We start from the raw sequence: 22,560 nt of genomic DNA, 5'->3' as shown, positions 1-22,560 counted from the left end.
TTGGAAAGTTAAAGTCTCCCATAATAACTACTCTGTTACTTTCGCTCTTATCCATTCCTGTCCCTGCTCTATCCATGTCTCCGAAATGGCCACACATCGAAGTCCCAGGTACCAACCCATGCTGCCAGTTCCCCTACCTTATTTCGTGTACTCCTGGCATTGAAGTAGACACACTTCAAACCACCTACCTGAACACTGGCCCCCTCCTGCGACGTCAAATCCTGACCTCGATACTCTCATTCTCCCGTACCCTAAAACTACAATCCAGGTTCCCAAGCATAGTGGTTAGCACTGTGGCTTCACAGTGCCAGGATCCCAGGTTCGATTCCCGGCTTGGGTCACTGTCTGTGCGGAGTCTGCACGTTCTCCCCGTGTCTGCGTGGGTTTCCTCCGGGTGCTCCGGTTTCCTCCCACAGTCCAAAGATGTGCAGGTTAGGTGGATTGGCCATGATAAATTGCCCTTAGTGGCCAAAATTGCCCTTAGTATTGGGTGGGGTTACTGGGTTATGGGAATAGGGTGGAGGTGTGGGCTTGGGTAGGGTGCTCTTTCCGAGAGCCGTTGCAGACTCGATGGGCCGAATGACCTCCTTCTGCCCTGTAAATTCTCTGTAAATTCTATATGAGTCCTCATCGACCCTCTGAAAGAGAATGCCACCTCGGCCCAATCCCCCACCCTACCCCCGTAACCCCACCTAGCCTTTGGAAAAGGGCAATTTAGCATGTTGAATCCACCTAACCTGTACATCTTTGGACTGTGGGTGGAAACCGGAGCACCCGGAGGAAACCCATGCAACAAGGGGAAAATGTGCTAACTCCACACAGACAGTCATCTGAGATTGGAATGGAGTCTCACTGTCTATTGGTATTTCTATGAAACCTCTACTGATCTGCAGATATAGAACCCTTTTTCTCTTTGTATTGGCGACTATATAATTTCTCTTTGTGTTTGATGTATGAATGGAGCCTCACTGTATTGTTATTATGTGAAGTTACTATTTGTACTGGATTATATTTTGGATCTATTTGCATGGATCTCTTTACCCTGTACTGGTGTTGAAGGATTACTCTCTGTTGGTGTTGAGAAAGGTTGGGAGCAGTGAAGGAAGACATGTCAGCAGCGCCGTTTTGGAAATTGGCATCAGCGGAACAGATGCAACAGAGACGAAGGAACTGGGAGAATGGCATGGAGTCCTTCCAGGATATGGTGTGTGAAGAACTGTAGTAGTTGGTGGGCTTGGAATAGACACTGGACAGTCTATCCCCAGGAAAGGAGATAGAGTGGTCAAGGAAGGGAAGGGAAGTGTTGGAGATGGACTATGTGAAGGTGATGGAAGCAAAATGGATCAGTTTTTCCAGGTCCAGACAGGAACATGAAGCGGCACTGAAACAGTCATCGATGAACCTCCTTCAATCTCGTCTCGTGCATTTGCAGCTCCCAATGTGGTCGCCCCTACATTGGAGAGAGTAACCACAGGCTGGATGATTGCAAGCAGGACCCAGACCTTCCTGTCACTGTCATTTCAACTCACTGTCCACGGGCGGGTTTTCCGCCCCGCTGCACCACATTTCTGTTACACCCCACCAGCGGGATGCTCTGTTACGCTGGCCGGTCAATGGGGTTGGGAAACCCTCAGGCAGGCGGGAAAACGGAGCATCCCGTGGGCGGAGAATCCAGCCGCACATGTCTGTCCTTGGCTTGCTGCAATGTTCCAGTGAAGCCCAGTGAAAACTGGAGGAGCAGCACCTTATTAGGCATGTTCCAACCCTCTGGACTTAACATTGAGTTCAGCAACTTCAGACTGTGAACTCTCTCCTCCACCTTCACCCAATTTTATTTCTATCAATTTATCTTCATTAATTCAAGTGATCCGTTTTTCCCTCACAATTGCCGCCCCTCCTCCACCCATCCCACTTGGGCCATCTGTCCTCTGTTCCAAGTTGTTCTTTGACACATTGCTCAAGTTGTCCTTTGACATACTGCTCACCTTTGTTCTGCCAATAACACATTCTGATCTCCTTATGCGCCACTATCAGCACCCTTCTCGGTCATTATCACCACCATTTACATTCCCTTTGTCTTCTTGTCCACAGCATCTTTAACAATCATCACCTATCACTGGCTCTCTATCCAGCCCCAATGCTCCATACCACCCCTCCCCTCCCACAACAGTATAAACCTCATCCTATTTCCAATTCTCTCTAGCTTTGACAAGGAGTCATCCAGACTCCAACACGTTAGCTCCCTTTTCTCTCCACAGATGCTGTCAGACCGGTTGAGATTGTCCAGCATTTTCTGGTTCTGTTTCAGATTCCAGAATCCACAGCCATTTGCTTTTGGATTTGTTCATTGTCACGTGTACCGAGGTACAGTGAAAAGCATTTTTCTGCGAGCAGCTCAAACAGATCATTTGGTACATGAAAAGAATAGAAAATACATAATAGGGCAACACAAGGTACACAATGAAAATACTTGGGACACAGCATGGTAGCATTGTGGATAGCACAATTGCTTCACAGCTCCAGGGTCCCAGGTTCGATTCCGGCTTGGGTCACTGTCTGTGCGGAATCTGCACATCCTCCCCGTGTGTGCGTGGGTTTCCTCCGGGTGCTCCGGTTTCCTCCCACAGTCCAAAGATGTGCAGGTTAGGTGGATTGGCCATGATAAATTGCCCTTAGTGTCCAAAATTGCCCTTAGTGTTGGGTGGGGTTACTGGGTTATGGGGTGGAGGTGTTGACCTTGGGTAGGGTGCTCTTTCCAAGAGCCGGTGCAGACTCGATGGGCCGAATGGCCTCCTTCTGCACTGTAAATTATATGATAATCGGGTGGAACATACAGGAGTGTAGTATTAATCAGGTTTTACTTTACTCCCTGTTCTGCTACCTGTAAGGAATTCTCTCACTCAGTGTAGTTAGTATATTTGTGAAATCTCATGCATGATAGTATTAACAAACCGTTGACTTAGTGGGCGCATTCCCACCTTAAAGCTTAGAAGATGTAGCGTTACAGGCTGCCCAGGCAGTCTCGGTAAGTGGAGACTGGTGCTCCTCACTCTGCACTGGTGTACTCAATCTGTGAACATCCTGACACGCATGAAATGTCCTCGTCCTAGTGTATGGGGTGTGGGTGTCCAGAAGACCCTCCCACCATTTAGGTCTAACTACCACAGCAATGGAAGAAACCTTCACATTATGTTAACCTCATTTCTTCTTTTATGGCATCTGATTCTCCAGCGGAAGGGCGTGAAGATATAACGACTCTTTCTACTGATGTACGTATGGCGTTTCTGCTTCGCTAATTATTTGTTACCTCCCTCCCCCCGCCCGCCCTTATCCTGGTATCTGTATGGGGCTGTATTCTGTATCAGATAAACCGGCCGTAGAGAGTAAGTTAGGAGATCTCCACATTTTCACACTGTATCAATTGGATAATCCACCCCACGCCCTCCTTTGCAGCAAATTTAAAAAAAATCAAAAGCAACCAAAATGAGATACATTGGACGAATCAAACAGATTTAAAAAACGAAAGGTAGTAGCTTCAATCCGTGTGATTTCGAAATCATAAGTTTAACACATTTAACCAATTCCGATTCCAAAGACTGTTCCAGGCCTGTTATATCTATCTTCCTGCTGGAGTTACGAAAGCCATCTATTGTCTTTGAACAAGGGGAGGTTTTTTTAATACATTATTTCAGTCATTTGTATTTATGTTGGGGATGTTCGAGAGAAGAGCCTTGAAGGACATTTTTGGATTTTGCTTGCCATGTTTGGGAACACTATAATTTGGCCTCATAGCACTTCTATCTCCGAACGCCTTCAGTTGAATTTTAGAGAGTTAATTTTGTCTTTCCCTGATTGAAGGGGGATTGCCCTCTGAGAGATTATGGTTTCTGGAAAACTCACCCATGTTCGCTTTTCGAATTCAAACTTCCAACGCCATCGACCAAAAACAGACTCGAAAAGTCTTCCGCTGATTTAATTTAGGTTTTGCTGTCGGGTCCTGACCAGCAACAAATGCAACTCTTTGTCCGTGTTTTATTTTAGGGTAAAGAATCGACTTATTGGCTAACCTCCGATGTTAGCGAATGCAAAGTGTTACTCTATTGGTGTGCACACACTACTGTCGCTAAAACAAAACACAGGAAAAATTAGCATATTTGAATAAAGTGTAAAAAAAACCGAGGTTATTCAAAGGCTCTGTGTGGTAACACATTTTGAGTGTTCAGTGGAATCCACAGTTAAACTGCGGGAGCGTTTTTAACTGAAGGCATTAAATTATAAACTGATTGACTGGGCGTCCGTTCGTTTCGACGTGACACATTTAGCTGCAATATATTTATTACTGGCAAAATAAAAACTGCATCGAACTAAATCATTTCAAAAGACCCGGAAACGCCACTAACTGGAGCCTAGGAGTCAGTTTTAAAATAGAGCGTTGTTCAACAAAACGCTCCCTGTAGAAATATCTGAGCGCAAGTGTGTATTTGAGTCAGAAGTTATGCCTTTGAGATCCTTTTTGCAAAGAGCTTCACAAAAATGACCGAGTGGGTGTTGGAGGACACGTACAAAGATAATGTTTGGAACTAGGCGAAGAATGACATGTAAATGCAGCTTTAAAAACAATGATTATTCCTCTTTAGGATGCACGGGTGACTGTCAATTCTATTTGAAGTTTTATACGTGCACACTGTCATATGGTTGGGGGGGGGGGGCTGAAAGACGCTATATATATATATGCAGGTTGCTGTTGTACACGCATCTGCACAAACATTTAACCCCGCTGCAATTTTGTGAAGAATATCTCTTTATGGAGTGGTTGCAGTGTTCAGGTCAGTTTCGTGTTAAGCTTGTTGGCTTGTTGCTTGCAGACACCCATTCCATTTCAAACCACCTGCAAATATCGAAACCTTTCTGACAATTTCCTGGGTGTCTACTGAAGCCAGTGTCGACCCACAAGTGAACTGTCACTTGTCTGAGTCACTCCCACGATATTTTGTCAACAGTTTGATGCAGGCGGGGAGAGTGGAGCTGATTGATGACTGTTGCCCCGAAATGCTGCCCATACTTGTTCCATTGGGGCCACCAGTTCGACCATAACATCCAGTCGATCCAGCAATCTGGAGGCCTCGGTGAAAAATACACCCGATTCAACAGATAATCCAAAATGCCCTCATGCACAGATGGCGACACAGGCTGGATTAGAAATAAGTTTTTATTTTGGAAGAGTGCAGCAAAACCATTGGCAAAACAAAACAGCCGAGTCCAATTTAATTGCGTGGCAACGATTTACATAAAACACAGGGTCCAAAACACTGGTGACGCTAGGGCACAGACTTGGCGGCGCCCCCCCAGGACCCGGTCTTGTACCATTCCCCTCCGCCTCCTTTGATTTGTTCTGATATTGACTAATAAAAACTAGAGACGAGTGGGAACTGAGACCACTTGAGAGCAACTCGCCACTGAAAGCGAAACTTCCAATCACCCCTCTTGGGAAAAAAAGGGATGCGCCGAGTCACTTGTCAATTCAAAACTTCAAGGAAGACATTTATAATGAAGTCGTTGAAATTCAATTACATGAAGTATTACCCCGTAAAAAGGTAGAGATGGTTGAGAGCGACGACCTTAACGATCACATTAAACTACAACCTTTCAGAAAATAGCGTGTGCGGATAGGAATGCTTTCAAACTTCATGTTAAAAAATGAAAAAACGCAATAATTCCAACTGAACGCACCACATCCCTCTCCGCTCTCGTTTAAACACAATTTAGATACCGCCAGGGTTTTTTATTCTCCACCCTGAAAAATACTTTTTTTTGGCAACATTGAAAGATATATCATTTGGAAAGTGGAAATGGGGAAATTGTCTTGGAGGCACAGACGCAGGTTTCCCCGTTTCCCCAAGTGATGTGAGATCGAAAGGTTTGAGATAATTTGTTTTTTTTTCACTTATCAAGGAATTTAATTCCGGATTCTGGTTTCCCCGTTCCCATCGCCGTTATCGAAGCTACCGACGTTAACGCGGGGAATTTCGTTATAAAAATACGGGGAAAAAAATAATTCGAACAAAATATGTCGCCATTCACGCGCAGGGGAATTAATTTGGAAACACTCGCTTTGTCCTCGTCTGGATCCAATGTCAACCTGAAAGATAGCGCCGCATTAAACGATGAAGACATGTTCCATTTAGCGAGGAGTGCTCCAATACACTGGCAGTACTCACTTTGGAGGGGTTACGGTTGATAAGGGTGACCGTGTATCAACGTACTTATTGGCTCAGTGTTGCGATTTCCACAGGGATGTCAGGGAATCGTCTTCCTAGACTTCTCTTTTTTTTATATATAATCAAGATTATAAGTTTGTTCAGCTGTAACGAGATCCCGTCGACAATCAATTCTGGTGATATTGACATCGGAAATTACATGTAATATATAGAGTCTGAGTAAAATCTGACAGGGGGGGGGGGGGTCATTCTGGGATAACAGGTTATGTTGTTGCTTTAATTCAGAACGATTATGGATCTGATATATTAATATTGATATCATGGAAACGTTTCAAATCCCACCCTTTATGTTGATTTCGAACTTTCAGCTAATTTGTGAAACTGACGCGCGAAATTGATGCAGCCAACATCCTGGGCCCAAAAGATGTGGCGGGTACGCGCTTATATTTCTCAAATCGTGCTGGGTCTCCTGCATAAATTAATATTTAAACGGCAACAGAAGCGTGCAATGATTCAATGCTTCTCCCACACGGAAAGTGTACGCGATTGTGTCGAAACAGAACGAGGCGGCAACCCCCAGTGTCACCTGTGACCAGGTGAATATCGGATCTGTCGCCAATTTGATTGCAACTCAAATTGCAAACACGTTTCTTTCATTTCTCCTCCCGGGAATTCGCAACAGGCTGTTTATAGCCGGTAACCTGGCCACAGTTTGATTTGGAGAAAAAAAAAAGAACATCTTGTTGGGGACAGACCGCCTTTCCGAAAGCAAAACCAGCGGTCAGGTAAATGCAGCGGCCTCTGTTAAACAGTTACCAAATCCTAATAATCCGCTGATGAGAGCAAATCAGCAGAAAGTAAACGATTACCGAATGCCCCCCCCCCCCCCCCCCCCCCCCGCCCTTTAGACTGAAAGCCGCGTCCTTGCAATGAAACTAAAGGCGGAATTAAATCTATATTTTCTGCTTTTAACATTGGGAAACACAAATTGTGTTTCACGATAAAACAACAGGATTTTCAATCAGTAATTGGGACATGCGGTTTTGGAAGGCGAATATCCTTAGAGCAGTAACCGAATCTGTTGAATAATCACATACTCTGCTTCGCTCCTGACCGACCAATGGAGCTTGCATTAGTTTGTTTTTATTGTTGAGGACAATGCTCTAACATCATTAAAATTTGACTCGGGTGCCGCTCAAATCCAACAACGAATAACTCGAAACGCGGGTTTTCAATTGGGGCAATTCCGCTGTAACAATAAATCAGACATGGTTTGGTCAACAAAATAATATTATTTCCAAAAATGTCTGCAGATGCTACATTAATAAAGAGTAAGTGATGCGGTAGCCTTACGTCCCATGGTTTACTTATCACTTCTCCCCGGTTACGAAGCCAAATATTTTTGTTTTTGAAACAAGGTTCAGTTTTTAAGACGGAAATGTGCCATTTTCATTCGGGGTCTATTCAGTTCACCTTCATACAGCCCGGCCCGCTCCTGAGGCTGCAGTTGGTTATATTCCCACTTTGGCATTCATGCGAGATGGGGTTTGAGATGCGCTTAGAAGGAGGAACATGGTAGCATTGGTCGCAAGCCGACTCCAGGGTCCACTCCAGAGCATGCAGGCAACATTTCTGAGTTGGCATTTGGAGTTGAGCTTGAGGCAACCCCCCCCGGGTAACTCAGACCTGCCTGCTGAAAGCATCAGGCCACCGGAAGCGGTGTTATCATTGGAGCTTGAGGGTGCACTGACATTGCGAACGGTGAACGGGGAGAAAATCACTCCCAAGTTTTGGGTTATTGGTTAATTGTTTTTCAGGGAAGGCTAATTTCCTCATTACGAAGCCTGTGGGGGTGTTTTGTTTAAATCGGTTATGTTCTGTCAGCACTTTGTTATAAGAGAAAAGATGCATCTGAAACCCGAACTGTTCAAGATTAAGGAACCTGCAAGGTATTCTGTGAAGGTATCTTACCACAGCCGTGGTGACACACACTCACACAGAGTGTAATCCACAGCATTCTACTACCATGCTAAAATTGGCCTTAATTTACCTTACTCAGTTGTCAGACAAGTATATAGACTGATTTTATCTGGTTCAGAAACAGAAGAAATCCCGAGCAACGATGAGACATGAAAAGTGTCTGATTGGAGGCTGACTCTGAGCTTTTACATGAGCTTCTCTGCTGGCTGCAACACAATATTTCCCATTAATTATATATTAGCAAATTCCCAATATTCTCCAGATAATACTGCGTCCGCGTGACCTACTTATATTATAACTTGACTCCAATCAGTGTTTGGGTCATTTCAGATTTAATTTCACTTACGGTTAAAAGTATTTTTCAATGAGATTGCACGTTTCCAGTGCAGTGAAACTAAAACTTTCACACCAATCTAAAACAAGTTTAGGTCCAACATCAGCACAAAAGTGGCAGTATAAATTTGGCACTTAATTAATCAAGGCATTAATTAGGTTACAGAGAAATGATGATCTAAAATGGTTTAATTACTGTTGGGTGTTGCAAAGGTAAGTGGTGCTGAAACTATTATAATCACTTTTTTTTACAAGATGCCGGTTGGAGTTTGCACCAAGTGCAGTATTACTCCAGTGTGGTAGCAAACCGCCATTTCAAAGCGCCGAGGACCCACTGTATTCCCTGCAAACCTGTGTACCTTCATAAGGATGAAGAATATGTTAGCATCACCCACCCTGTCCTAATGCAAACATCAAAACCTGACATCTTGGATAGCAGTACCAAAGCACGCAGGTGCGGCATTATTGATGGCCAGAGAATATTCATAGAAGCCCAGAGTGCAGAAAGGCCAATTGGCCCATGGAGTCTGCACCAATCTTCTGAAACAGCACCCTTCCTAGGCCCACTTCCCCACCCTACCCCCGTAACCCCACCTAACCTGCACATCTTTGGACATTAAAGGATATTTAAGCATAGCCGATCCATCTAACCTGCACATCTTTGGGCTGTGGGAGGAAACTGGAGCATCCGGAGGTAACCCACGCAGACATGGGGAGAATGTGCAAACTCCACACAGTCTCCCAAGGCCAGAATCAAACCCGGGTCCCTGGTGCTGTGAGGCAGCAGTGCTAACCACTGTGCCACCCACAGAGCCCAGAATATTGCATTGCAGAGCACATTAGCCTCAGATCACCAATTCAATTCTTAACTCTGATATAAGATTCAGTTTTATGAACTATTCTTCACAATTTTACTTTACTGTCCCAAATAGGCAGGAGGTAATTTTGGAGTGAATTGTGAAGCACTTCTTTACATAAGTGGTAGTTAGTGTCTGGAACTCTCTTCCCCCAAGGAGCTTTGAATGTTGGACCAATTCAAACTTTCAAGATTGATGTTGATAGATTTGTATCAGGTAACAATATCAAAAGATATGGAGCAAAGGTAAGTAAATGGGTTTGAGCACATAGCCGCCATGGTCTGCCAGTCTAGAGGGGATGAATGGTCTCCTTGTATTGTTATAAGATATCATGTTCCCTGTTTGCAAGGATCTGGAAGTGTTATTAATACTTTTCAAGTTTCTAAAATAGATTTCAATGCTTGGCTAAATATTTTTAGGCTGAATTGAGAGAGGGGAAAGCACAACAAGACCTAGGTGTCTTGTACACCAGTTGCTGAAAGTAAGCATGCAGGTGCAGCAGGCGAAAAAGAAGGCAAACGGTATGCTGGCCCTCATAGTGAGGGAATTTGCATACAGGAGCAAGGATATCTTGCTGCAATTATAAAAAGCCTTGGTGAGACCAAACTTGGAATATTGTGTGCAGTTTTGGTCTCCTTATCTGAGGAAGAATGTTCTTGCAATGGTGGAAGTGCAGCAAAGCTTTGCCATGCTGATTCCTGGGATGGCGGGACTGATGTATGAGGAGAGATTGAGTCAGTTAGGATTAAATTCGCTGAGGTTTAGAAGAATGAGGGGGGGGGGGAGAATCTCAGAGAAACCTACACAAGTCTACAGGACTAGACAGGGTAGACGTAAGAAGGATGTTCTTGGTGGCGAAGGAGTCCAGAATCAGGGGTCACAGTCTAAGGGTAAACCATTTAAGACTGAAATGAGGAGAAACCTCTCCATCCAGAGAGTGGTTGTCGGCCCATGGAACTTGTTGCCACAGAAAGCAGTTGAGGACAAAAGCTCAAGAAGGAGATAGGGATAGCTCTTGGGGCTAAAGGGATCAAAGGATTTGGGGGGAAACGGGAACAGGATACTGAGTTGTATGGTCAGCCATGATCATTATGAATGGCGGAACAGGCTCGAAGGGTCAAATGGCCTCCTCCTACTCCTAATTTCTATGTTCCTGTTCTCTGGAATTCAAGTTTTGTGTCGACACATGGCCAAGGCTAGTTTACATCAATGGAAAAGCTGTGACCTGAATGTGTTGTAAAAGGTTGGAGAAACAGTGGTGTGAAGTGACACCAGAGTCATGTTATTGGGATATAGTTCAGTTGCTAGGGAAGGTTCCCATATATTGCTTATATTGACCAACATGCATATTGATTTATGTTTAATTCTTGCCATGCTTTATGATGCTATTTTAATAATTATCAGAGTACAATATGTGATTCAATAAAATGTGAACATTCCAACAAGCTCCAAGCTATGTGTGTACAAATCATTTTACAGCACACACGACAGATCCTCAGTTAAATTTAGCCATCGTTTGTATTCTTAGTCGCATATTGGATTATTTACAAAATATTTCAATCTGTTCTATTACACTTAATAACCACAAAAATAACAGCTATTCTCAGCCCAACTGATAACAGAGATAAAAGGCTTTTTGTGTCACAGAAATCAATGAACTCGTTGTAAGGGAATTCAATATAGTGCAACTTCAAATCAGCAAGTCCAATTTGCCACAGTTGGCATGCACCCAAATGTTTTTAACATTTGATTCTCAATAACTTTCCTGACCCTGATATTTGTACCTGTATTTATGTGGGGTATGTGCTTTTGAAACTTATACTGCGGAAACCTTATACTTCTCTAGGTGAGGGATGTCAGCTGTGGAACACAGAGGGTACTTTTGGAGCCCAAAACCTTTCCGTGCGATAGGTGGACCAAAAGCAGATGGACCAAATATCTAAAAATTGCTGAGAAAAAATCCTAAATATCAACTGTAAAAAAAAAAAACGTCCCCTTGTGCACCACTGTGAATTTAACCCTTTCCCAAACAGACTGCGCTCAAGAGCTCTGGAAGTGAAATGATACTTTTCTGCCAAATTATAGGGCATTTGGTTTTGTAAACAAATGCTAATTACAGATTGTACTGGTCACATTAATTTCTAGAAATATTCTTGCAGTCAGCAAAGAAAGAGCTAATAGAGAATTTTCCATTCCATCATTCTGTGTGGGATTAGAATCCATTCCTCAACTTTCTACCTCTTTCCCCAAAGGTGCCAATTCACCTAGGAAATAGTTCTACGGGTAACTACAGACTTTCAGTACCTGGTTCAAGTGGTCAGTCTTCGTATGTGAGCTGATACAGTAGATTTGACCGGGCTGTTTAATCATTGTCCTGAACTGATTTTCACATCGTATACAGTTAACTCAGCATAAAGAATAAAGGAAGCTTAAACAGGGTGCGCTTTCTGAGTGCTCGGTACATTTTGTTGTCTAATATAAGTACATAATTGATAGTTCCAAAGTTTCTTAATATGATTCGTTCCTTTATGCTTTAAATACGCAATGTAAAAATCCTAAGAAAATAAACTATTTTACAAGATCTAACTGGTAAGATTTGCCCAGAGCTGGTTTATTTCTTGCAATACAAAATATAGATCCAGCATGTTATTTTAATTATTCTGTACATAATGACACAAGGAATAAAATGCAATGTTACCAAGAACATGATATTGAGTTGATATTGTAGTGCGAGTCCGAAATTTCTGTTGGAGCTTGCACATTTATTAACTGCCAAAAATGATGTTTCAAAGCTGATATCTAAGTATGTATCATTGCAATGTGTGAAAGAGTTTGATATCTGAATATTGGGCAATTGATTGATTTGTTATGTCAATAATATTGCATAATAAAGGACAAACTTGATGAGCCAATAGCACTGTACAAACCTAATTTACAAAATTTTTTGGTAGTTTGGTACAACGTTCAGTATGTTTGATAGACATGTATCATTGTAATTTGCAGACAAATTTAGTGTCATATATGCTAAGAAGAAATGTCCAATAAAGAATTTCTCATTCATCCTGCAACTATAGAAGTCGTATGCTGAACATTTTCTTAACCTCGCTTTTACAATTTACACTTAAATGATAGTCCAAATGTAATTGTATTTGAACAACTCTTTTTAAGTCTTTGGAGTTCACAGGAGATCGTTCCACCCATATCAGTTTATACATCCATGTGGAGTTTGCACATTATCCCTGTGTTTGCATGGGTCTTAACCCTACAACCCAAAGATGTGCAAGCTAAGTGGATTGGCCACACTAAGATGCCCCTTAATTGGAAAAATAAATAATTGGGTACTCTAAATTTATTTTTAAAAAAGAAAAAAAATCTACACATAAAATCTTCTTCTTCGGCAATCACTCACTAACGAGTATGATTGTCCACCTAAGAAACTTTGTGTTATTGGTCACAGGTTCTGTGGGTTCTTGCATGGCCTATTTTTAAAACATATAAATTTAGAGTATCCAATTCTTTTTTTCCCAATTAAGGGGTAATTTAGTGTGGCCAATCCATCTACCCTGCACATCATTTTGAGTTGTGGGGGTGAGACCTTCACAGACATGGGGAAAATGTGCGAACTCCACACGGACAGTAACCCAGGACCGGGATTGAACCTGGGTCCTCGGCATAGAGCCGCATTTCTGATCACAAACTTAGCAGGTGTTTTTGGGAGGTGGGATCGGACCTTGGACTCAAGCCCACTGGTATTCCTTTCTCAGGCTCCTTTTCTGGGCCTCCTCTTGCTGTCGGGTGTTCTCAAAGAATTGTGTCCCTTCAATCAGGTGATTCCTCCAAGTATGGCTCCAAGGGTTTCCCAGGCATTGATTTTATTTTTAAATTTCGAGTACCCAATTATTTTTTTTTTCCAATTAAGGGGCAATTTAGCGTGGCCAATCCACCTAACCTGCACATCTTTGGGCTGTGGGAGTGAAACCCATGCAGACACGAGGAGAATGTGCAAACCCCACACAGATAGTGACCCAGGGCCAGGATTCGAACCTGGGTCCTCAGCGCCGTAGACAGCAGTGTTAACCACTGTGCCATATGCCGCCCCTCCCGGGCATTGATAACTATGTTGTATTTCTTGAGGTAAGCCTTCAGGGTGCTTCTTTTGTTCTCCACCTGTTCAGAAGCCTTCCAAGAGCTGGGCGAAGAAGATTTGCTTTGGCAGTGGCAGTAGGGTAGCACAGTGGTTCGCACTGTTGCTTCACAGCACCAGGGTCCCAGGTTCGATTCCCAGCTTGGGTCACTGTATGTGCGGAGTCTACAAGTTCTCTCCGTATCTGCATTAGTTTCCTCCAAGTGCTCCGGTTTCCTCCGACAAGTCCCAAAAGGCATGTTGTCTGGTAATTTGGACATTCTGAATTCTCCCTCAGTGTACCCGAAAAGGCACCGGAATGTGGCGACTAGGGGATTTTCACAGTAACTTCGTTGCAATGTGAATGTAAGCCTACTTGTGACATAATAAAGATTATTATTATACTCTGGCATTCTAAGCACGTGGCTAACCCAGTGGAGTTGGTTTCAGATGATCTCGACCTTGCTGTTGGTGCTCTTGCCTCCTTCAAGGACATTGATGTTAGAACGCCTGCCCTGCTGCAGAGAATCCATCTAAGGAACCATTGCTGGTACCTCTCCAGGTCCTTGAAGTGGCATCTGTTTGTCGTCCAAGTTTCTAATCTGTATAGAAAAGTTGGGAGGATGACTGCCTTTTACATGAGGATCTTGATATCTGCATGGATATCATTGTCCTCGAAGACTCTCATCCTTAGGCATCTGAGGGAGGTGGTCACAGATTGAATACAATGCTGGGTCTCCACATCGTTGTCAGCCTCAGATAAGGGGTGGCTCCCCAGGTAGGGGAAACTTTCCACGTGAGGGAGGCTTTCTCTGTTGATCTTGATGGTGGGAGAGACTGGATCTTGCCCTGGGGCAGGTTGGTAAAGGACTTGAGTCTTCTTGAAGTTGAGGCTGAGAACAATTCTTTGGTATGCTTCTGCGAAGGCATCAAGCATGGCTTGGAGATTCTCTGAGGGAGTGGAGATGGCGATGTCTTCCACATACTGAAGCTCCATGAGTGATGTTAGTGTCATTTTCTTCTTGGATTTCAACCTGTTGAGTTTGAAAGGTTTTCTATCCAACCTGTAGATGATGTCTACTCCACTGGGAAGTTTGTTCTTGACAAGGTGAAGGATGGTTGTAATAAAGATGGAGAAAGGTTCGGGGGTGATTACACCCCTGCTGAATCCAGTCTTGACCGCAAAGGTTTCTGTCTCATTTCTGTCGGTAAGTACTGTTGCTGACATCTTGTCTTGGAGGAGTTGGAGGATGTTGATGAATTTCTCTGGACAGCCAGCCTTTGACAGGGTCTTCCATAGCACTTCCTGATTGACTGAGTCAAAAGCCTTGGTCAGATCGATGGAGTGCATGGAGAGTAATACCATAATATGTCCTCAAGCACAAATAAATATTTTCAAAACATGTGGAGCATACACAGCAAGACCATAAAATGAAAAATAGTTTAATATTTTGTGTATTAATTCTTTTTCAGAATAATTCTAAGGCCCAATGCGTACAATTTTAACCTGCCTGTCTCTTTAACAGTATACTAATAACTTTTTGTCTACTTCCAGCATTTTCTATTTATTTCAGATTTCCAGCAATTGCAATTCCTTTCTTTCCACAGATATATGTATGCTTTATTTGTGTTTAATTTTTTTTGACCCTCAAAGTTTCCATTGTTTCACTGGCCATAGCAGTGAAAGACAAAACCTCTAAGTTTCCAGTGTGTTGACTTTATGTGAGGTGTGCATTCTGTCAGTCTGCTGGCAGTCACTAGACAACTCCCACTGATAAATTTGACAATTACTTAGTAACGCAACTGAATAGTGAGACAAATTGAATGGAGATTGGGTTTGCAAACAGAACACATGAAAAGTTAACAGAGTGATGTGTGTGCACTGAGTTAACCCAGCGCCTCCAGCTGCAGAACCAGCAGTGAGGACATTTTAGCAGAACAATTTAGGAATCCCTACATACCTAGGAATGGAACATAATATATGGAGACAAGTCAAATTATATGTGGCTTTCTGTAATTTTCAGATTGGAATGTTTTGTAATGTACTTTGATAAATTTCATGAATTCCGCATATTTTTGAAGAAAATAAACTAATTTGTTGTTATGTAGAATCAGCATTAGAACAGACCTCAGTATTCTGTAACATTGCAATTGAATAGATTGCATAATGAAGACTTGTCAAGTGCAATGTGTTCAAAATTGCACCACATAAGTGAAACATTGGATTGGAGATTCTGGCTCTTCTTGCTGGCGAGATGTTCTGGTTGTGCCAAAAGTGCCCCCCCAAACCCCTCCCACCATCACTATGGCAGTGTCCCCAGTAATGGGACAGGTAAGCCATGCAAAATGACGTGGACATTAGTATCATAGAATTCCTCCAGTGCAGAAGGAGGACACTTGGCCCATCATGTCTGCACCGACCCTCCAAATGAACACCCTACCTAGGCCAACTCTCCCCGCTCTATCCCCATAACCCACCTAACCTGGGCAGCACGGTGGCGCAGTGGGTAGCCCTGCTGCCTCACGGCACCTAGCTCCCAGGTACGATCCCGGCTCTGGGTCACTGTCCATCTGGAGTTTGCACATTCTCCCTGTGTTTGTGTGGGTTTCACCCCCACAACCCAAAGATGTGTAGGGTAAGTGGATTGGCCACGCTAAATTGCCCCTTAATTGGAAAAAATGAATTGGGTACTCTAAATTTATTTTTTTTAAAAGGAAAAAAAACACCCAACCTGCACACCTTTAGACACTAAGGGGCAATTTAGCATGGCCAATCCCCCACCTAATCTGCACGTCTTTCGACAGTGGGAGAAAACCGGAGCACCTGGAGGAAATCCACATAGACACAGGGACAACGTGCAAACTCCACACCGACAGTCACCCAAGGCTGGGATTGAACTCGGGTCCCTGGTGCTGAGGCAGCAGTGCTAACCACTCTTCCACTATGCTGTCCAGTCATTAAGCTGATGTTATGAATAACATGGTGCATGTCAATTTTGCATGTTGTAATTAATATTGGAGGATATCGTGATCAGTATTTGCCATGACTGCGTAGGAATCTAGGAAAGTGTCATAATGTCATTTATATTTACATGGAAAGAAAGTGCAGTTTGGTCAAAGATGTTGTCTGCACTTTCTGACAACTTGTGAATCATTATGTTCTTGTGGTTGCAGAAATCTTTCTCTGAAAGAAAATGTCTTGAGTGAAGTGAAATGTTTTAAAGCAGTTTTGCACCTTCCATTTTCAAATGCAGCCAAAATTGGTTCATTTATCTGGATTTCCAATTTGACCAGCCTGGCTATAGCTACTGGGGGAGCGAAAGGCTTTGCAATTCATTTCCTTCTTTAAAACATTCTTAGTCAAAGAGTCTCTGTTAGCTAATATGTAGGACAGTGATCCACAGTTTGACATTATTCAATCATTACTGACTAGATTGATGATTGGGACTGATAAACCATAACAGCGAACCTTCATTGAAAATATATCACATGTTCAAAATGAGTAAGCTTCATATAAATACTAACTGCAGCTTATTTCCATGTGGCCAAGTCTAAGCTTGCAAGGTAGAATGACCATTTTCGTTTCATGCCGTACTATGATCAGAGGGCGAGGTTGTCGCTGAAATTGGATCTTAGAAGTAAAAATAATCAATTTTTTGATGCAGCGAAGAATTACTTTGCTTAATGTGAAGACGTTAAAGCATTTTTGTTTTTCTGTTTGTAATTTTGACATTGGAAGTTCATTTAACTCAGCTGGCAGTTCAGTAACTCAGGTATTCATTTCACTTTGTGAAATACCTGTTTCTGTATAGTGGAAGAACCACAGTTCAAAGTATTGCTGTGAGCTACGGTCCACTTCATGCATCCACTTCGAGCCAGTTGACAAAAAATGGCAGAAAGACACATGTTCAAGTGAAAACGCAGTGGTAATTAGCTGCGAACATGCATCATAGAGATTACAGAAAAATGTCAGTAAGCAGGTAAGTGTGTAAGGAGAACAAGTGACCAGTTGTGCAAATAAAACCAGAGGCAGGCACAGATATGCGAGACACCCTTTATTCACCCTTCAAACTGTAGCAGGCTTAGAATGTTTCCAATTTGCTCATGCTTCATCTGTGACTTTCAATGTCCTCTGACTAACTGAAGGGTGGCACACAATTGTAACCCCCTCTTGCCTGTGCTTTATTATATATAAGATTTGTTAGTTCTCAACTAAGAGGCCAGCAAATCCCTACCATTAGCCAAAGCAAAGGACTTTTTAAGTGTGGCTCAATAGAAACAAATTATTTAAAAACCAAACCATGAAAAAAAACATTGGCATTGCAAGGAATGCGGGCGTTTCCAGCCCAACTCTTTGCTGTCTTGGCAGAAGAGAAATTATATGGAGGTAAATAGCTGGGAAATGCTAAAAAATGATCTTTTGGCTAGCTCACTGTAGGATCTTTTCAAAATATTAAATCTAATTTATGTGTAATTTTACAGATTGATCAAGAGAACTTTATAATGAAATAGAATTAATTAATGGATCCTGCACTTTCGGCAACATGTGTGCAAAGGGTTAATTTAGTTAATTTACACAAGCTTGCTAGACTACTGGTTTGCTGCCAGGATTTCAGAGAATGTGGAGGTTTCCAGAGAAGGAGTCTGAATAATCTTTAACAGGGAGAGTTAGGCTCCTGTCTGCCCAGAGCATGTTTTTAATCTCTCTGCTTTGTTTTACCTTGTCAGACGCCTATCTCTGAATTTGGGCCGAGCTTCTGTATCCCAGTAGACCATGCTTCGGCAAATGAGACAAATTGGCTGAAGAAGTAAGAACAAATGTACAGCAATCCCTGTGAAAAATATCCTTTGTGAATGACCTGTTCCAAAAGTGATTTGCTTGTATTATTTGTTCAAGCGAAATGGGAAGTTTTGCCTTTGGCTCACCCTGAGTTTCAGCGATATGCAGCTTTGTAAAGGGTTATGGGATTTCGGAAGGAAAACACAGGCCCATTGCAGCTCAGCAGGCACGTCACCTTTTTATGGATCATAAACTTACCTGATAAAGTCACAAATATCTTGAAACTCAGTATAAAGCTCCGGTGGTGCACTTTGTACAATGTTGTCCACATGAACTCATTGTGCAACTTTTACTGTTGTCAAATCATGTATGCCGAGCCTCCCAAAAAAAAAATTGCTGCTTTTCTCTTTTTATTTACTCATTCTCAGGGTGTGGTTGTCACTGGCTAGGCCAGCAATTATTGCCCATCCCTAATTGGCCTTGAGAAGATGGTGTTGAACTGCTTCTTGAAATATTTCAGTCCATGTGGTGCAGGTACACGCACTGTGCTGTTAGGAAAGGAGTTCCAGGATTTTGATCCAGTGACAATGAAGGAACAGTGATATAGTTTTGGGCTAGGATGATGCATGGCTTGGAGTGATTTTCCAATCTTTCTCCAGTGGGTTTTTATGTAGTTCCTCTTTTGGACTTTGCTGCATCATACTTAGAAACATTCACAGCAAATAGAAGCAGAGGAAAGCCATTCGGCCCTTCGAACCTGCTCGCCATTCATTATGATCATGGCTGATCATCAAATTCAATACCTTGATTGCACCTCCCCCCCATATCCCTTGATCCCCTTAGCACCAAGAAACATATCTAATTCCTTCTCGAAATTGGCCTCAACTACTTTCTGTGGTAGTGAATTCCATAGATTCACCACTCTCTGGGTGAAGAAATTTCTCCTCACCTCAGTCCTAACAGATCATACTCCTTGGTCAAAGGTGCAGGCTAGGTACTCATAAGTTCATAAGATAAAGGAGCAGAATTAGGCCATTTGGCCCATCAAGTCTGCTCTGCCATTCGAGCATGGCTGATCTAATCCTGGCCTTAACTACACTGTCCTGCCCATTCTCTATAACCATTCAGGCATTTACTGTCAAGTTTCTACCAATACAGCTCTTGACCTAGTCACAATAAATTGTCCTTCCTCCAACTGGGAAATAACTTCCTTCTATCTTGAACAAAAGCAAAATTCTGCAGATGATGTACATCAGGAATTAAAAGCAAGAAGTGCTGGAAAACATGCAGCAGGTCAGACAGCATCTGTGGAGAGAAAGGAAGAGAATTAATGTTTCAGGTCAATGACTTTTCATCAGAGCTTCTAGCTTGATGGCTCTTTCTGAGCTGCGGGCTGGATCCCGTAGGGGCGGCACGGTGGCACAGTGGCACAGTGGTTAGCACTGCTGCCTCACAGATCCAGAGACCTTGGTTCAATTCCGGCCTTGGGTGACTGTGGAGTTTTCACGTTCTCCCCGTGTCTGCGTGGGTTTCCCCCGGTTGCACCGGTTTCCTCCCACATTCCAAAGATGTGCAGGTTAGGTGGATTGGCCATGATAAAATTGCTCCTTAGTGTCTAGGAATTTGCAAGTTAGGTGGGGGTATGGGGATAGGGTGGGGGAGTGGGCCTAAGTGGGAGCGTTGGTGCAGGCTCAATGGGCTGAATGGCACTGTAGCGATTCTATCTGCCTATACAAACTGAGGGTGACGTTTACCATATGACATAGTTCTGGGCACATACTTCCTTCAAATTAAAAAAAGAAATATCAGGCATAACTTGCACGAGTCATGTGACCAGTTTATATTTGTATACAGTACGCATGAGCCTTAATTTACATAATCTAAACAAAATATTATTTTTTATTACATACATTATGTGTTGCATTAACAGAATACTCAATGGGATTGAGCATTCTGGAGTTGACAGAATTCATTCCACTCAAAAGAATGTTTATAACAACACTGTGACTTTGTAATTCATGCTTTATTAGGCATTTCTCATTGACACAAGAAATTCCATTCTGCAGTTGCACACTGAAATCCTTTTGCTTAATTCTTGTGCTCTACAACTCAATGATATGTAATTCAGTCAGTGTGCTGTAAGATTGGATCCCTGGTTTTTGATCAGTCAGCTGCAAATCACATCAAAAATGGTTTTACGCAATAGATTATTATATGGAATGCATTACATGGGTGCTTATTGAAGACAGCTCAATTGCAGAAGAAGCTGAAGCAATGTAGGGCTAGCACTGACAAGGATGGGCTGAAGGTTCTATGATTTTATTCAAGTCAGCCACAATCCCCATGGTTGATTGATCTCTCGTAACCATTCCTTTGAATTGTCCATTTGTGGACAATGGATCAAACTAGGATTGGCCTTCTTTGTGACGCTTTCTGTAGTTGAATACCCAGTGACACGAATGTTTGCAGTCACATATGAAACATAGAATGCGTAGCATAGAAATGCATCTTTAAAAAAAATTTTAGAGTACCCAATTCATTTTTTCTAATTAAGGGGCAATTTTCTAGTGTGGCCAATCCACCTACCCTGCATATCTTTGGGTTGTGGGGGCGAAACCCACGCAAACACGGGGAGAATGTGCAAACTCCACACGGACAGTGACCCAGAGCCGGGATCGAACCTGGGACCTCGGCGCCGTGAGGCAGCAATGCTAACCACTGCGCCACCGTGCTGCCCATAGAAATGCATCTTGTCACCAAATAAGTGTGTGTATTTTTCTCCACAAGAGCCACCTCGTCTAATGTCACTCTTTTAGGACCCCTCATTCCCACTTTTTTCAACAACAGCAGAAAGTGCTGGACAATCTCAGCAGGTCTGACAGCATGTGTGGAGAGAGAAAGGAGCTGACGTTTCGAGTCTGGATGACTGCTTGCCAAAGCTGGAGAGAACTGGAAATAGGATCTGATTTATACTATTGTGAGAGAGGCATGGAACAGTGGGGCTCGATAAAGGGCCAGTGATAGGTGGAGATTGACAAAGATGTTGTGGGCAAAAAGACAAGGTAAATGGTGGTGATCATGGCTAGGAAGGGTGCTGTTGGAGGCACGTTAAGAGATCAGAATGTTTTAATGGCAGATAACGATAAGCAGTGTGTCAGTGGACAACTTGTAACAAGAAACTGGTGATCGCAATGGGGTGGGTTGGCGGGCGGGGAGATAACGGTGAGGGAAATATGGATTGATGCAAGAAATTAAAATAAACTGGTAAAAATAAAAATGGGATGAAGCTGGAGGAGAGAGTTCACGGGCGGGATTCTCCGACCCCCCGCCGGGTCGGAGAATCGCCGGGGGCTGGCGTGAATCCTGCCCCCGCCGGTTGCCGAACTCTCCGGCACCGGATATTCGGCGGGGGTGGGAATCGCGCCGCGCCGGTTGGCGGCCCCCCCCCCCGGCCATTCTCCGGCCGCGATGGGCCGAAGTCCCGCTGCTGGAATGCCTGTCCCGCCGGCAAGAATCAAACCACCTCTCTTACCGGCGGGACAAGGCGGCGCGGGCGGGCTTCGGGGTCCTGGGGGGGGCGATCTGGCCCCAGGGGGGGTGCCCCCACGGTGGCCTGGCCCGCGATCGGGGCCCACCGATCCGCGGGCGGGCCTGTGCCGTGGGGGCACTCTTTTCCTTCTGCCTTCGCCATGGTCTCCACTATGGCGGAGGCGGAAGAGACCCCCTCCACTGCGCATGCGCGGGGATGCCGTGAGCGGCCGCTGACGCTTCCGCGCATGTGCCGCCCGGCAAAGTCATTTCCGCGCCAGCTGGCGGGGCACCAAAGGCCTTTCCCGCCAGCTGGCGGGGTGGAAATCAGTCCGTCGCGGGCCTAGCCCCTCAAAGTGAGGGCTCGGCCCCTCAAGATGCGGAGGATTCCGCACCTTTGGGGCGGCGCGATGCCGGACTGATTCGCGCCGTTTTTGGCGCTGGTCGGCGGACATCGCGCCGATTGCGGAGAATCCCGCCCCACAGTCTGAAGTTGCTGAACTCAGTTTTAAGTCTGAAAGGCAGTAAAGCAGAACTAGGGGGCATAGCCTCAAAATAAGGGGAAGTAGATTTTGGACTGAGCTTAGGAGGAACTTCTTCACCCAAAAGGTTGTGAATCTATGGAATTCCCTGCCCAGTGAAGTAGTTGAGACTCCTTCATTAAACGTTTTCAAGATAAAGATAGATAATTTTTGGAAGAATAAAGGAATAAAGGGTTATGGTGTTCGGGCGGGAAAGTGG

At 43.8% G+C, this 22,560-nt stretch overlaps 2 long non-coding RNA genes across 2 annotated transcripts; one reads left to right on the top strand and one right to left on the bottom strand.

Moving 5' to 3' along the window:
- The first annotated feature begins 6,559 nt into the window (after nt 1-6,559).
- LOC140428519 (uncharacterized) lies at nt 6,560-12,456 on the top strand. The gene is made up of 2 exons (XR_011948806.1): nt 6,560-7,003; nt 11,235-12,456. It is a non-coding gene; the product is annotated as an uncharacterized lncRNA (long non-coding RNA).
- On the bottom strand, nt 7,300-7,940 carry LOC140428518 (uncharacterized). Its single transcript, XR_011948805.1, has 2 exons — nt 7,572-7,940; nt 7,300-7,467 (listed from the first exon to the last, which is right to left on the bottom strand). It is a non-coding gene; the product is annotated as an uncharacterized lncRNA (long non-coding RNA).
- Nucleotides 12,457-22,560: the final 10,104 nt, after the last annotated feature.

The sequence above is a fragment of the Scyliorhinus torazame genome, chromosome 8 (genome assembly GCF_047496885.1).
Source record: "Scyliorhinus torazame isolate Kashiwa2021f chromosome 8, sScyTor2.1, whole genome shotgun sequence".
NCBI classification, from domain to species: domain Eukaryota; kingdom Metazoa; phylum Chordata; class Chondrichthyes; order Carcharhiniformes; family Scyliorhinidae; genus Scyliorhinus; species Scyliorhinus torazame.
The sequence above is the reverse complement of the archived record's forward strand: the minus strand, read 5'-3'. Positions and strand labels throughout refer to the sequence as shown.